The 13632-nt window shown below is 39.7% G+C and overlaps 1 protein-coding gene across 1 annotated transcript in view; it reads left to right on the top strand.

Moving 5' to 3' along the window:
- Positions 1-13632, top strand: part of TMEM218 (transmembrane protein 218) — a 519645-nt gene that overhangs the window by 152605 nt on the left and 353408 nt on the right. The gene's annotated exons all lie outside the window — the stretch shown is intronic.

The raw sequence follows: 13632 nt of genomic DNA, 5'->3' as shown, positions 1-13632 counted from the left end.
AGAAGGTATAGAAGTACCATAACTGTGATTACCCATTTACTTATCAGAAGGTATAGAAGTACCATAACTGTGATTACCCATTTACTTATCAGAAGGTATAGAAGTACCATAACTGTGATTACCCATTTACTTATCAGAAGGTATAGAAGTACCATAACTGTGATTACCCATTTACTTATCAGAAGGTATAGAAGTACCATAACTGTGATTACCCATTTACTTATCAGAAGGTATAGAAGTACCATAACTGTGATTACCCATTTACTTATCAGAAGGTATAGAAGTACCATAACTGTGATTACCCATTTACTTATCAGAAGGTATAGAAGTACCATAACTGTGATTACCCATTTACTTATCAGAAGGTATAGAAGTACCATAACTGTGATTACCCATTTACTTATCAGAAGGTATAGAAGTACCATAACTGTGATTACCCATTTACTTATCAGAAGGTATAGAAGTACCATAACTGTGATTACCCATTTACTTATCAGAAGGTATAGAAGTACCATAACTGTGATTACCCATTTACTTATCAGAAGGTATAGAAGTACCATAACTGTGATTACCCATTTACTTATCAGAAGGTATAGAAGTACCATAACTGTGATTACCCATTTACTTATCAGAAGGTATAGAAGTACCATAACTGTGATTACCCATTTACTTATCAGAAGGTATAGAAGTACCATAACTGTGATTACCCATTTACTTATCAGAAGGTATAGAAGTACCATAACTGTGATTACCCATTTACTTATCAGAAGGTATAGAAGTACCATAACTGTGATTACCCATTTACTTATCAGAAGGTATAGAAGTACCATAACTGTGATTACCCATTTACTTATCAGAAGGTATAGAAGTACCATAACTGTGATTACCCATTTACTTATCAGAAGGTATAGAAGTACCATAACTGTGATTACCCATTTACTTATCAGAAGGTATAGAAGTACCATAACTGTGATTACCCATTTACTTATCAGAAGGTATAGAAGTACCATAACTGTGATTACCCATTTACTTATCAGAAGGTATAGAAGTACCATAACTGTGATTACCCATTTACTTATCAGAAGGTATAGAAGTACCATAACTGTGATTACCCATTTACTTATCAGAAGGTATAGAAGTACCATAACTGTGATTACCCATTTACTTATCAGAAGGTATAGAAGTACCATAACTGTGATTACCCATTTACTTATCAGAAGGTATAGAAGTACCATAACTGTGATTACCCATTTACTTATCAGAAGGTATAGAAGTACCATAACTGTGATTACCCATTTACTTATCAGAAGGTATAGAAGTACCATAACTGTGATTACCCATTTACTTATCAGAAGGTATAGAAGTACCATAACTGTGATTACCCATTTACTTATCAGAAGGTATAGAAGTACCATAACTGTGATTACCCATTTACTTATCAGAAGGTATAGAAGTACCATAACTGTGATTACCCATTTACTTATCAGAAGGTATAGAAGTACCATAACTGTGATTACCCATTTACTTATCAGAAGGTATAGAAGTACCATAACTGTGATTACCCATTTACTTATCAGAAGGTATAGAAGTACCATAACTGTGATTACCCATTTACTTATCAGAAGGTATAGAAGTACCATAACTGTGATTACCCATTTACTTATCAGAAGGTATAGAAGTACCATAACTGTGATTACCCATTTACTTATCAGAAGGTATAGAAGTACCATAACTGTGATTACCCATTTACTTATCAGAAGGTATAGAAGTACCATAACTGTGATTACCCATTTACTTATCAGAAGGTATAGAAGTACCATAACTGTGATTACCCATTTACTTATCAGAAGGTATAGAAGTACCATAACTGTGATTACCCATTTACTTATCAGAAGGTATAGAAGTACCATAACTGTGATTACCCATTTACTTATCAGAAGGTATAGAAGTACCATAACTGTGATTACCCATTTACTTATCAGAAGGTATAGAAGTACCATAACTGTGATTACCCATTTACTTATCAGAAGGTATAGAAGTACCATAACTGTGATTACCCATTTACTTATCAGAAGGTATAGAAGTACCATAACTGTGATTACCCATTTACTTATCAGAAGGTATAGAAGTACCATAACTGTGATTACCCATTTACTTATCAGAAGGTATAGAAGTACCATAACTGTGATTACCCATTTACTTATCAGAAGGTATAGAAGTACCATAACTGTGATTACCCATTTACTTATCAGAAGGTATAGAAGTACCATAACTGTGATTACCCATTTACTTATCAGAAGGTATAGAAGTACCATAACTGTGATTACCCATTTACTTATCAGAAGGTATAGAAGTACCATAACTGTGATTACCCATTTACTTATCAGAAGGTATAGAAGTACCATAACTGTGATTACCCATTTACTTATCAGAAGGTATAGAAGTACCATAACTGTGATTACCCATTTACTTATCAGAAGGTATAGAAGTACCATAACTGTGATTACCCATTTACTTATCAGAAGGTATAGAAGTACCATAACTGTGATTACCCATTTACTTATCAGAAGGTATAGAAGTACCATAACTGTGATTACCCATTTACTTATCAGAAGGTATAGAAGTACCATAACTGTGATTACCCATTTACTTATCAGAAGGTATAGAAGTACCATAACTGTGATTACCCATTTACTTATCAGAAGGTATAGAAGTACCATAACTGTGATTACCCATTTACTTATCAGAAGGTATAGAAGTACCATAACTGTGATTACCCATTTACTTATCAGAAGGTATAGAAGTACCATAACTGTGATTACCCATTTACTTATCAGAAGGTATAGAAGTACCATAACTGTGATTACCCATTTACTTATCAGAAGGTATAGAAGTACCATAACTGTGATTACCCATTTACTTATCAGAAGGTATAGAAGTACCATAACTGTGATTACCCATTTACTTATCAGAAGGTATAGAAGTACCATAACTGTGATTACCCATTTACTTATCAGAAGGTATAGAAGTACCATAACTGTGATTACCCATTTACTTATCAGAAGGTATAGAAGTACCATAACTGTGATTACCCATTTACTTATCAGAAGGTATAGAAGTACCATAACTGTGATTACCCATTTACTTATCAGAAGGTATAGAAGTACCATAACTGTGATTACCCATTTACTTATCAGAAGGTATAGAAGTACCATAACTGTGATTACCCATTTACTTATCAGAAGGTATAGAAGTACCATAACTGTGATTACCCATTTACTTATCAGAAGGTATAGAAGTACCATAACTGTGATTACCCATTTACTTATCAGAAGGTATAGAAGTACCATAACTGTGATTACCCATTTACTTATCAGAAGGTATAGAAGTACCATAACTGTGATTACCCATTTACTTATCAGAAGGTATAGAAGTACCATAACTGTGATTACCCATTTACTTATCAGAAGGTATAGAAGTACCATAACTGTGATTACCCATTTACTTATCAGAAGGTATAGAAGTACCATAACTGTGATTACCCATTTACTTATCAGAAGGTATAGAAGTACCATAACTGTGATTACCCATTTACTTATCAGAAGGTATAGAAGTACCATAACTGTGATTACCCATTTACTTATCAGAAGGTATAGAAGTACCATAACTGTGATTACCCATTTACTTATCAGAAGGTATAGAAGTACCATAACTGTGATTACCCATTTACTTATCAGAAGGTATAGAAGTACCATAACTGTGATTACCCATTTACTTATCAGAAGGTATAGAAGTACCATAACTGTGATTACCCATTTACTTATCAGAAGGTATAGAAGTACCATAACTGTGATTACCCATTTACTTATCAGAAGGTATAGAAGTACCATAACTGTGATTACCCATTTACTTATCAGAAGGTATAGAAGTACCATAACTGTGATTACCCATTTACTTATCAGAAGGTATAGAAGTACCATAACTGTGATTACCCATTTACTTATCAGAAGGTATAGAAGTACCATAACTGTGATTACCCATTTACTTATCAGAAGGTATAGAAGTACCATAACTGTGATTACCCATTTACTTATCAGAAGGTATAGAAGTACCATAACTGTGATTACCCATTTACTTATCAGAAGGTATAGAAGTACCATAACTGTGATTACCCATTTACTTATCAGAAGGTATAGAAGTACCATAACTGTGATTACCCATTTACTTATCAGAAGGTATAGAAGTACCATAACTGTGATTACCCATTTACTTATCAGAAGGTATAGAAGTACCATAACTGTGATTACCCATTTACTTATCAGAAGGTATAGAAGTACCATAACTGTGATTACCCATTTACTTATCAGAAGGTATAGAAGTACCATAACTGTGATTACCCATTTACTTATCAGAAGGTATAGAAGTACCATAACTGTGATTACCCATTTACTTATCAGAAGGTATAGAAGTACCATAACTGTGATTACCCATTTACTTATCAGAAGGTATAGAAGTACCATAACTGTGATTACCCATTTACTTATCAGAAGGTATAGAAGTACCATAACTGTGATTACCCATTTACTTATCAGAAGGTATAGAAGTACCATAACTGTGATTACCCATTTACTTATCAGAAGGTATAGAAGTACCATAACTGTGATTACCCATTTACTTATCAGAAGGTATAGAAGTACCATAACTGTGATTACCCATTTACTTATCAGAAGGTATAGAAGTACCATAACTGTGATTACCCATTTACTTATCAGAAGGTATAGAAGTACCATAACTGTGATTACCCATTTACTTATCAGAAGGTATAGAAGTACCATAACTGTGATTACCCATTTACTTATCAGAAGGTATAGAAGTACCATAACTGTGATTACCCATTTACTTATCAGAAGGTATAGAAGTACCATAACTGTGATTACCCATTTACTTATCAGAAGGTATAGAAGTACCATAACTGTGATTACCCATTTACTTATCAGAAGGTATAGAAGTACCATAACTGTGATTACCCATTTACTTATCAGAAGGTATAGAAGTACCATAACTGTGATTACCCATTTACTTATCAGAAGGTATAGAAGTACCATAACTGTGATTACCCATTTACTTATCAGAAGGTATAGAAGTACCATAACTGTGATTACCCATTTACTTATCAGAAGGTATAGAAGTACCATAACTGTGATTACCCATTTACTTATCAGAAGGTATAGAAGTACCATAACTGTGATTACCCATTTACTTATCAGAAGGTATAGAAGTACCATAACTGTGATTACCCATTTACTTATCAGAAGGTATAGAAGTACCATAACTGTGATTACCCATTTACTTATCAGAAGGTATAGAAGTACCATAACTGTGATTACCCATTTACTTATCAGAAGGTATAGAAGTACCATAACTGTGATTACCCATTTACTTATCAGAAGGTATAGAAGTACCATAACTGTGATTACCCATTTACTTATCAGAAGGTATAGAAGTACCATAACTGTGATTACCCATTTACTTGTCAAAAAGTGCATTAATACCATGACTGCAATTCAATTTCTGATAAGTGAATGGGTAAAGAAATGAGTCTGCGCACATGCAATGTTTCTACAAGTAAAAAAATAGTAGGCATATAGAAAGAATGTAGTTACAGATGCAAAGAAGTGTGTGTGTGTAGTTTGGGAAGTTGGTGCTTTAATGCATTTTAAAACTTAATTTGTAAATGATGTACAGAACGTAACCTAATCTTAAAGAATTCTGAGTATCATCTGTTAACTAGTAAAACTCTGTGTTTGCAAACAATAGAAAAGATGACAGAACTCGTCAAAATATAAGAATAAACTCAAGGCAACAGTATAATAGCAGTAATAAGCTCAGGGAGTAAGGGGAAATATTTCACCTTTGTTACAGAGCTGGTTATTGCTTAATTCCTACTTGAGTTACCCCTTTACAAGAAATCCTTCTGCATCCTGTAGATATGTATTTTGACTAAATTGTCTTTATCTGTTGGTATTTTTTCTGGTGATAGTCCCATTTTGTTAACCATTTGACTAGTCTTGTTAGGAATGTTGTGCTTTACAAATTTTTGATTTGCTTCTTTTGATATGTTTTTCTAATTTGCAGCAGTTCTGTGTTATGCTCATAAACGACAATTTTTGTAACCACTTACCCCAAAAGCTATACTCATCTTAATGACATATTTCTTTTTATACATCTTGAAATAGTTATGCTATACTCCTGATTATTGACACTGTATAACATTGTATTGCTACTTAATGACTTGTAATAATCCTGTAACATTGCTTTTTAATGCTAAAAATAATATGTTGGAGCTTTTCTCCCTGGACCTCCGCTGAAAAAGGGCTGTTCAGCTCAGTTGGACAATCCCTGTCAACAAATGTAAAATAAATAAATAAATGAGAAGAGCTTGAATTCTGCTTGAATTAAAAAAAATCCATTTGAAGTTGAATTTGAATCCCAAACAGAGAGTTTCACCCCTACAACCTCTTTAGTAATATAATCAGCACTTAGATTGCTGCATCTTGGGCATAGGGGACTTTTCCCTGCAGTGGGCTTATTCACAGAAAATACTTTTTGTACTTTATAATGGTCAAAAAAAGTGGCCAGTACAATCATTTTGTACTTCTTTCTGTATTGGTGTTGAAAGAACCTTAGTGGACAAGTCCACCCACCAGGTGAAAATAAATAAAACTGATGTTCTGTATAACCTAGATTATTTCTTTTTCCTGTCATTAAACTGACCTGGCACCCATGCTTCTCTGATAGCATGCATAGCTTACCCTCTCGTTTATCTTCTCTGATCTACCAGAAGTTGATGTAAAACATAAAATATCCTTCTAGTGTCATGTTGCAGCATTCTCAGAGTGGGATCCTCCACTTCAGACGACCCGAACGTCTGGCTACATATCTAAAAGCTTAAGTCTGGTTGCTGTCAGGTGCATGAGACGTCACATGCAGGGCCATAAACCATGGGCCTTAAATGTGATGTCTTCAGACACAGACCTCACAACTTTTCTGCCGCAGTCAAATGTCAGCTTGCTCGCTTCGCTCCTTGCTTCAGAAAACGTCTGCAGATAAGTACCCCGTTGGGGATTTTTTAATTTTTTTTATTTTTCTTAGGCTTAGGTTGCTGTTGCTCCATTATATAGCCAATGTCATCTATAAAGGGGAAATGTAAGTGTGATCACCAGATTCCACACAAGGATTTCCATGAGCTTTGTCTGTTTTGCTTAGGCCAATCCCACGACAATACAGCCTGTAGCATTTGTCAATTGTTCATCCCAAAAACTCTACGTAGTCGTCTGGCAGCCCTGAAACTATTCTCGGAACACCATTGACTAAAGCCTCTAGCCCTAGGCATGGAACCCGAATTGGCTGTCGAGGTGGAGCTGATTAAAAAGAAGGCCAAGGTTTTAAGGCCTACTGCCGCTGCACTTCCGACGTCCAACATCTCGGCAGCTACCAGTCTAGAGGCTGGGGGACGTCCAGATGAACTGGCAACTTTGGCAGGTACCTTGTTGGAAGCCACCCTAGAGTCTCCAGTCAGCAAGTTCACGGAGGTTACTTGGGCGTCGACTTCAGCTGATGTTGAGGGGGAACCAGGGTTCACTAGATAGCTGCCTATGGTGCCAGAACAGGGCTCCTCTCCCACAGGCCAGATGCCTGATCCTAGGGCTGCTTTTTCACAAACAGTCACTAAGACTACGCCACTTAAGAGGAAGCCAGACTGGCAAACTTTTTCCCAGTCTTTGGTACAGGTCTTTATGGCTCTCAGGCCCATAGCTTCACTTGCTCCAGCCGTACCTACTTTCAGCCCTAGGCCAACTTCAGCTACTTCCATTTCCCCTATTCAAGAGGAAGATTCCTCTTCCTCCTCCTCTGATGAGTCTCTGACATACACCTCCCAGCTAGCTTCTCCCCTGGAGTACTACTCCCCAGATGAGGATTCCTTGGAAGGAGACTCCCCACCTGAATATATCTCCAAAATGAGGGAGTATTTCAAATGGGATGCCACTGAGATGACTGAGGTATAAGAGAGGTACTTTGAATTGCTACAAATGGAGTCTCCCTCTCCCTCTGCTATTCCTCATGTGATTCCAGCTTACCTGGATACATTTGCCTCAGCCTCCAAGACCCCTGAATCACAGCTTCCAGCCCCCAAAAGACTGGGCAGGTTTTATAAAGTCCCTGATGACCACAAGTACCTCATTAAGCCACCTATGACAGACCCGGCAGTCATTGCAGTGGCTCCAGATAAACAATACAGGCAAATACTGTCGTCACCCCTTCTGCCATCTGACAAGGACAGTAAGGTCATGGACAGACTGGGGAAAAAGATTTACACTTCTTCCACTCTGGCCTTTAGAGCAATCAACTATTAGACCCACATGGTTAAATGTGCCCTAGACTTGGTCTCCCAGGCAACTACATTGCTTTTTTCCTTGCCTGACTCATCTGCCAAACCCCAGGTTGCATCTAAGCTCCCCTTAGCAGCACAAGTTGCCAGACATTCTATAAAGTGCAGCTATGATTCTGCTGAGGCTTCAGCCAGATCTGCTGCCTCAGCCTGTGTACTGCGCAGATATTCTTGGCTCAGACTTCAACCACTCCCTGATGATTTTAAAAACAAAATCTTGGATGCACCCCTAGACAATAAATTTCTGTTTGGCAAGCAGTTTGCTGAACTATTCAAAAGCCTTGAGGAAAAAAGCAAAGAACTTCAGGACCTAAAACATTTATTGGTTTCACCTATTCCAAAGGTTTATAGAAACTACCCAGCTAAGTCCACCTTTGTCAGGAGGTCTCCTGCCCCATCCTCAAAACACAGGAGAGGGTCTAGAAAGACTCCATCCCCCAGGACTGCCTCTTCACAACCCACCCCAAGGCAGCCATTTACAGATAGAAACAACAATGCATGACTGCCTAAACCACCTACCCCTCTCCACCTGCTTTTCTCACTGTTTAACCATTTGGCAAAATATCACCTAAGACCACTGGGTCCTATCCGTAGTAGAAAAATGGTACTTTATGACCTAGCAGGCAAAACTCATACCACAAGGCATACCTTTCCCTCTCAAAAAACAGCTCCATCTATTCCCCCAGATCATCCAAGATCTGCTTTTACAAGGGACCATAGAAAGTGTCCCCACAGGTCAGCAAGGTCAGGGGTTCTACTCCAGGCTTTTCCTGGTACCCGAAAAGGATTGCCTTTGGAGGCCCATTCTGGACCTGTCTCTGCTAAACCCCTTCCTGCAGGTCCCCTTCTGCATGTTATCCCTTCAAAGCCTTCTTCCACTACTGCCACCCAGGGCGTTCATGGCCACTTTGGACCTGAAGGAGGCATACCTTCACATCCATCTACCCAGACTACAGAAGGCTTGTACGCTTTGCTGTACCATCCTCACACTTTCAGTTTACTGCCTTGCCCTTTGGTTTATCTACTGCACAAAGTGTCTAGCCCCAGCAGTAGCCTACTGCTGAACAAAAGGCATACAAATTTCCCCTTACCTGGATGACCTCCTCATTCGTGCAGAAGAGGAAGGTACTCTCAGGACCCACTTAAAATTCACCATGTCCCTGCTTCAGAGCCTGAGGTTCACTCTCAATCTGACAAAGTCTTCTCTCGCTCTCACCCAAGATCAACCTTCCTGGGCTGCAGGATAAGAACAGACCTGATGAAGGACTTCTTTCCTCAGGACAAAGTCTACTCCCTAAACAGCTTTTTCCAGGAGCTGCTTCTTGTCAACCACATTTCTGCTAGGCAGTTCCTCCATCTTCTAGGCCTCATGACAGCTACATTTCCTATGCTGCCCCTAGCCAGGCTGCATATGAGGAAGATCCAGTGGTTCTTAAAAAAATGTCTGGTCACAACACAATCATCCCTTGGAATTTCAAGTGTCCTTCCTACCCTGCCTAAAGACAGAGCTTGGGTGCTGGATCCAACAAGTTAACCAGAATCCAGGCCTACCTTTGCAACCCACCAAGCCAGTGTAATTTATGCACACAGATGCCTCAGACCTAGGGTGGGGGGCCCACTAGAACGGTTTCAAGGTGCAAGTTGAATGGGAGCCCTCCTTCCAGAAAAAGCATATCAGTGTGAGGGGAAATTACTATTCTCTTTCTAGAGCCTTCCTTCCTCTAATTCAGGCAGGCCCCCTCCAAATCTTCACAGACAACACAACTGTGATGTGGTGCATCAACAAGCAGGGGGGACCAGATCCTATTTACTTTGCAGGCTTGCAGTACAGACATGGGAGTTAGCTACCCAGTACAATGTCACACTGTGACAGTCTACATTCCATCTCAAGACAACCTTCTCTCAACATCAGGAGTGGATGTTACACAGAGATGTGTTCTTAGATATTGTCCACCAATGGGGCACACCACAGATAGATCTTGTTTGCCTTCCCTCAGAACAGACAACTTCAGCTATTCTGCTCCAGAACCCCCTCCCCACTAGCATGGAGAGTGGATGCCTTTTCGATTTCTTGGAAGCGACTGTTCCTCTATGCATTCCCACTCATTCAGAAGGTCCTACTGAAAATCCAGAAGGACAAACCAAACATCGTGCTGGTGACCCTCTATTGGCCAAGGCAGCATTGGATGTTTTTCATGTTTCACTGTTGCAGTCATCACACTTGAGTTATCCTGCCAGGGGTAGCCCTCAGTCGGCCCGAATACCAGAGGCTTAGTATTTCTGCGGTGGTTGCTGTTGCTCCAGGACGTCAGGTCGTCAGTGGTATAAAATCAGGCAGCCGATGCCATTACATCAGTCTTTCTTGCCGAGGAGACCAAAGCAGAATCAGTTTGCACGAGTGCCAGTCGGCCACTACCTGAGTTTTCATTTCTGAATTGAAGTTGAAGTCTTCTAAAGCTAAGTACCCTGTTGGGAATCCTTTTTTCTTGCTCTAACTGATGTCAGAAAAAGGTGACAATTGTCTTGCCTGTGGAAAGCAAATACCACACCGAGATTTCCATTCTTACTGCGTCGCCTGTTTAGGCCCAGTTTTTGTGCTTTGCTCAAAGCCAGAACTATATGTTGTCGGGACCTTATTGTAGCTGAATATTTTTGCTCTCAATCTCTGTATTCCAAAATGGCTTCAGTAAGCCATCCAACTACCGTTCTTCTGAAAAAATGTAAGGATAAAGACAGAGACAGACCACACAGGTCCAAAACTGCCGACGATGCTTCCGTTAAGCTAGTCACCAGTTTGCTGGTCCTCAATGAGGTGCTTTTGCAGACCCTGATGCCCGCTTCTGTGGATTTACAGGCTGCTACCAAGACCTGTTTGGAGTTTGGTATGCAGCGAGACTTTTCTTTGACTAAGGATCCTGCGGATGTCTCTACCTTGGATGGGTCCTGAACCACTGAGCAGGCACCGGCTTCCGAGAAAGTTCTTTGCACTACCGATCTTCTTCTCAAATCGACAACTTTATTTATTTATTTATTTATTTATTTAACATTTGTTGACCAGGAAAGTCCGACTAGGTTCCACGGATCCTGTTTTCAGCGGAGGCCTAGGGAGAAATGCTCCAGAAGCATATCTTTAGAATTCTTCATTCTGCAAACTTCTTTTACATCTTCAGTTCTTTCTAAAACTACCAAGTTTCTAAGGCCAAGGGTATGAACTACACCTAAAAAAATGACGACCCAAGCTCAAGCACTTGCTTCCATGCCTCAATCTCAAATGCTTAAAATGGCAGAAGACCTTATGCTTATTTGGGGAAGCCAGGCTACCCCTTCCAAAAGAAAAAGAGACTTGTCCTCAGCAGTTTTATCTGACCAGGAGTCCGATGACTCTGAAGTTTCTGAATATGAAGACATACAACCCTTGTCTGCTTATGAGGATTCAGATGCAGAGGAATCCATTCCTTCTGCCTTTCCTCCAGACGATTTTTCATTTGATGAAACCCTGCATACTTTAAGGGAGCATTTCCAATGGGAATGTTAGGACTATCCTCAGTCCAAAAAGAGACTAAGGGAATTGATTTACCACAGCAGAGACCTTTAGCCATTCCTCCTGCCCTGGATGTTGTGGATGATGTTTTTATGGAATCCAGTTTAACTCCTGACACCCTCCCACCTACTCCCAGGAACCCTGACCAGTATTAGAGTCCCTGACTCTCACAAATTTCTTTTCAAAAATCCTACTGCTGACCCAGAGGTCATCTCCCAAGGACCTAAAGGAATAAAAGCAACTATGGCTAAGAATCCCACCCCCTCGGACAGAGATTCCCGAGCTTTAGACAGATGGGGTAATAAATTATACACCTCTGCAACTCTTGCCATTCACCTGCTAGCACAATTCCTGCCAGGCTCCCAAAACTCTCTGGCAGACAACTTAAGCAGAAACCTCCTAGATCTACACAAGTGGCAGCTAGACCACAGCACCTTCAGCCTTGTAACCCAAAAATGGGGCACCCGAAGGTGGACCTCTTTGCCTCCCACGACAATCACCAGCTCAGCAAATTCTGCACCAGGGAACCTCACAGCAAGGCCTGGAAAGTGGATGCCCTATCCTTCCAATGGGTAAACTTCTCGATCTATGCATTTCCCCCTCTACCTCTACTTACAAGGGTACTACTCAAAATAAGGGAGGAAAAACCAAAAGCAATCTTGATTGCCCCAGACTGGCCACGCCAGTACTGGTACCCACTGCTGTGCAGTCTGTCACCCCTGCCTCCATGGCACCTACCTCAGATCCCAACTCTCCTGACCCAGCAGAATGGAGAATTCATGCTTCCAAAATTGCAGACCCTGAACCTGGCAGCCTGGTTTATTCCCTGACCTCTCCTCCAGTTGCCAGCCTAAGCAAGCAAGTCCTGGATGTTATATGTGAGGCCAGATGCCCCAGCACTAGAAAATCATATGCTGACAAGTGGAAAAGGTATTGCACCTGGATCCAGGCTAAAGGAGCTGAAACAGCACAGCCCTCTCTACCTCTCATCCTGGATTACCTAGCAGACCTACTTCACAGGGGCCTATCCTTCTGTTCTATTAAAATTCATGCCTCTGCCATCTCTGCTCATTACAGCACCTCTTGTGCCCTTGCCACTATTCAAACATCAATAATCCTGATCACAGTTGGGGTTTTATCCCACTGCACCATGGAGCTGGAGTGAATTATTGTATCTTGCTATCTGTAACATTAATTCACCTGTGCTATTTCTTTATGGTCTTTATATCTGTTATATAGTTTATTAATTGTGAAAGTTATTAGAAAATCATATGGTTACAACAGGTACAACAATATTTGATTCCTTGAGTAGTACTGATGGCTTGTGTTGGCTTCTTCTGCCACATAAGGATTGGAAACCACTGGTTCAATCAACGTAACAACACTTGTGTTCTCATTATGTACTGAATGTAGCTTTTCAAAGTACTGTTGCACATACTGCATTTTAATATTATTGCTATGTTTTTGTATTGCTTTTCTGCATTTTTCTTCAGTTCTCCATTTTATAAAGCCCTTACTAAATAAGCAAAATTAATAAGTAAATGAAAACAAAGTTGTTTGTCCTCTTCATATTCTAAAACACTTTTGGACTGTCTTATCATCCTGCCAAAAACTGATTGAGGTTATTGTTAAAGTATGACAA

The sequence above is a fragment of the Protopterus annectens genome, chromosome 8.part0 (assembly GCF_019279795.1).
Source record: "Protopterus annectens isolate FY-2018-M chromosome 8.part0, PAN1.0, whole genome shotgun sequence".
NCBI classification, from domain to species: domain Eukaryota; kingdom Metazoa; phylum Chordata; order Ceratodontiformes; family Protopteridae; genus Protopterus; species Protopterus annectens.
Note: the sequence above shows the minus strand (reverse complement) of the source record. Positions and strands in the feature narration are given on the sequence as shown.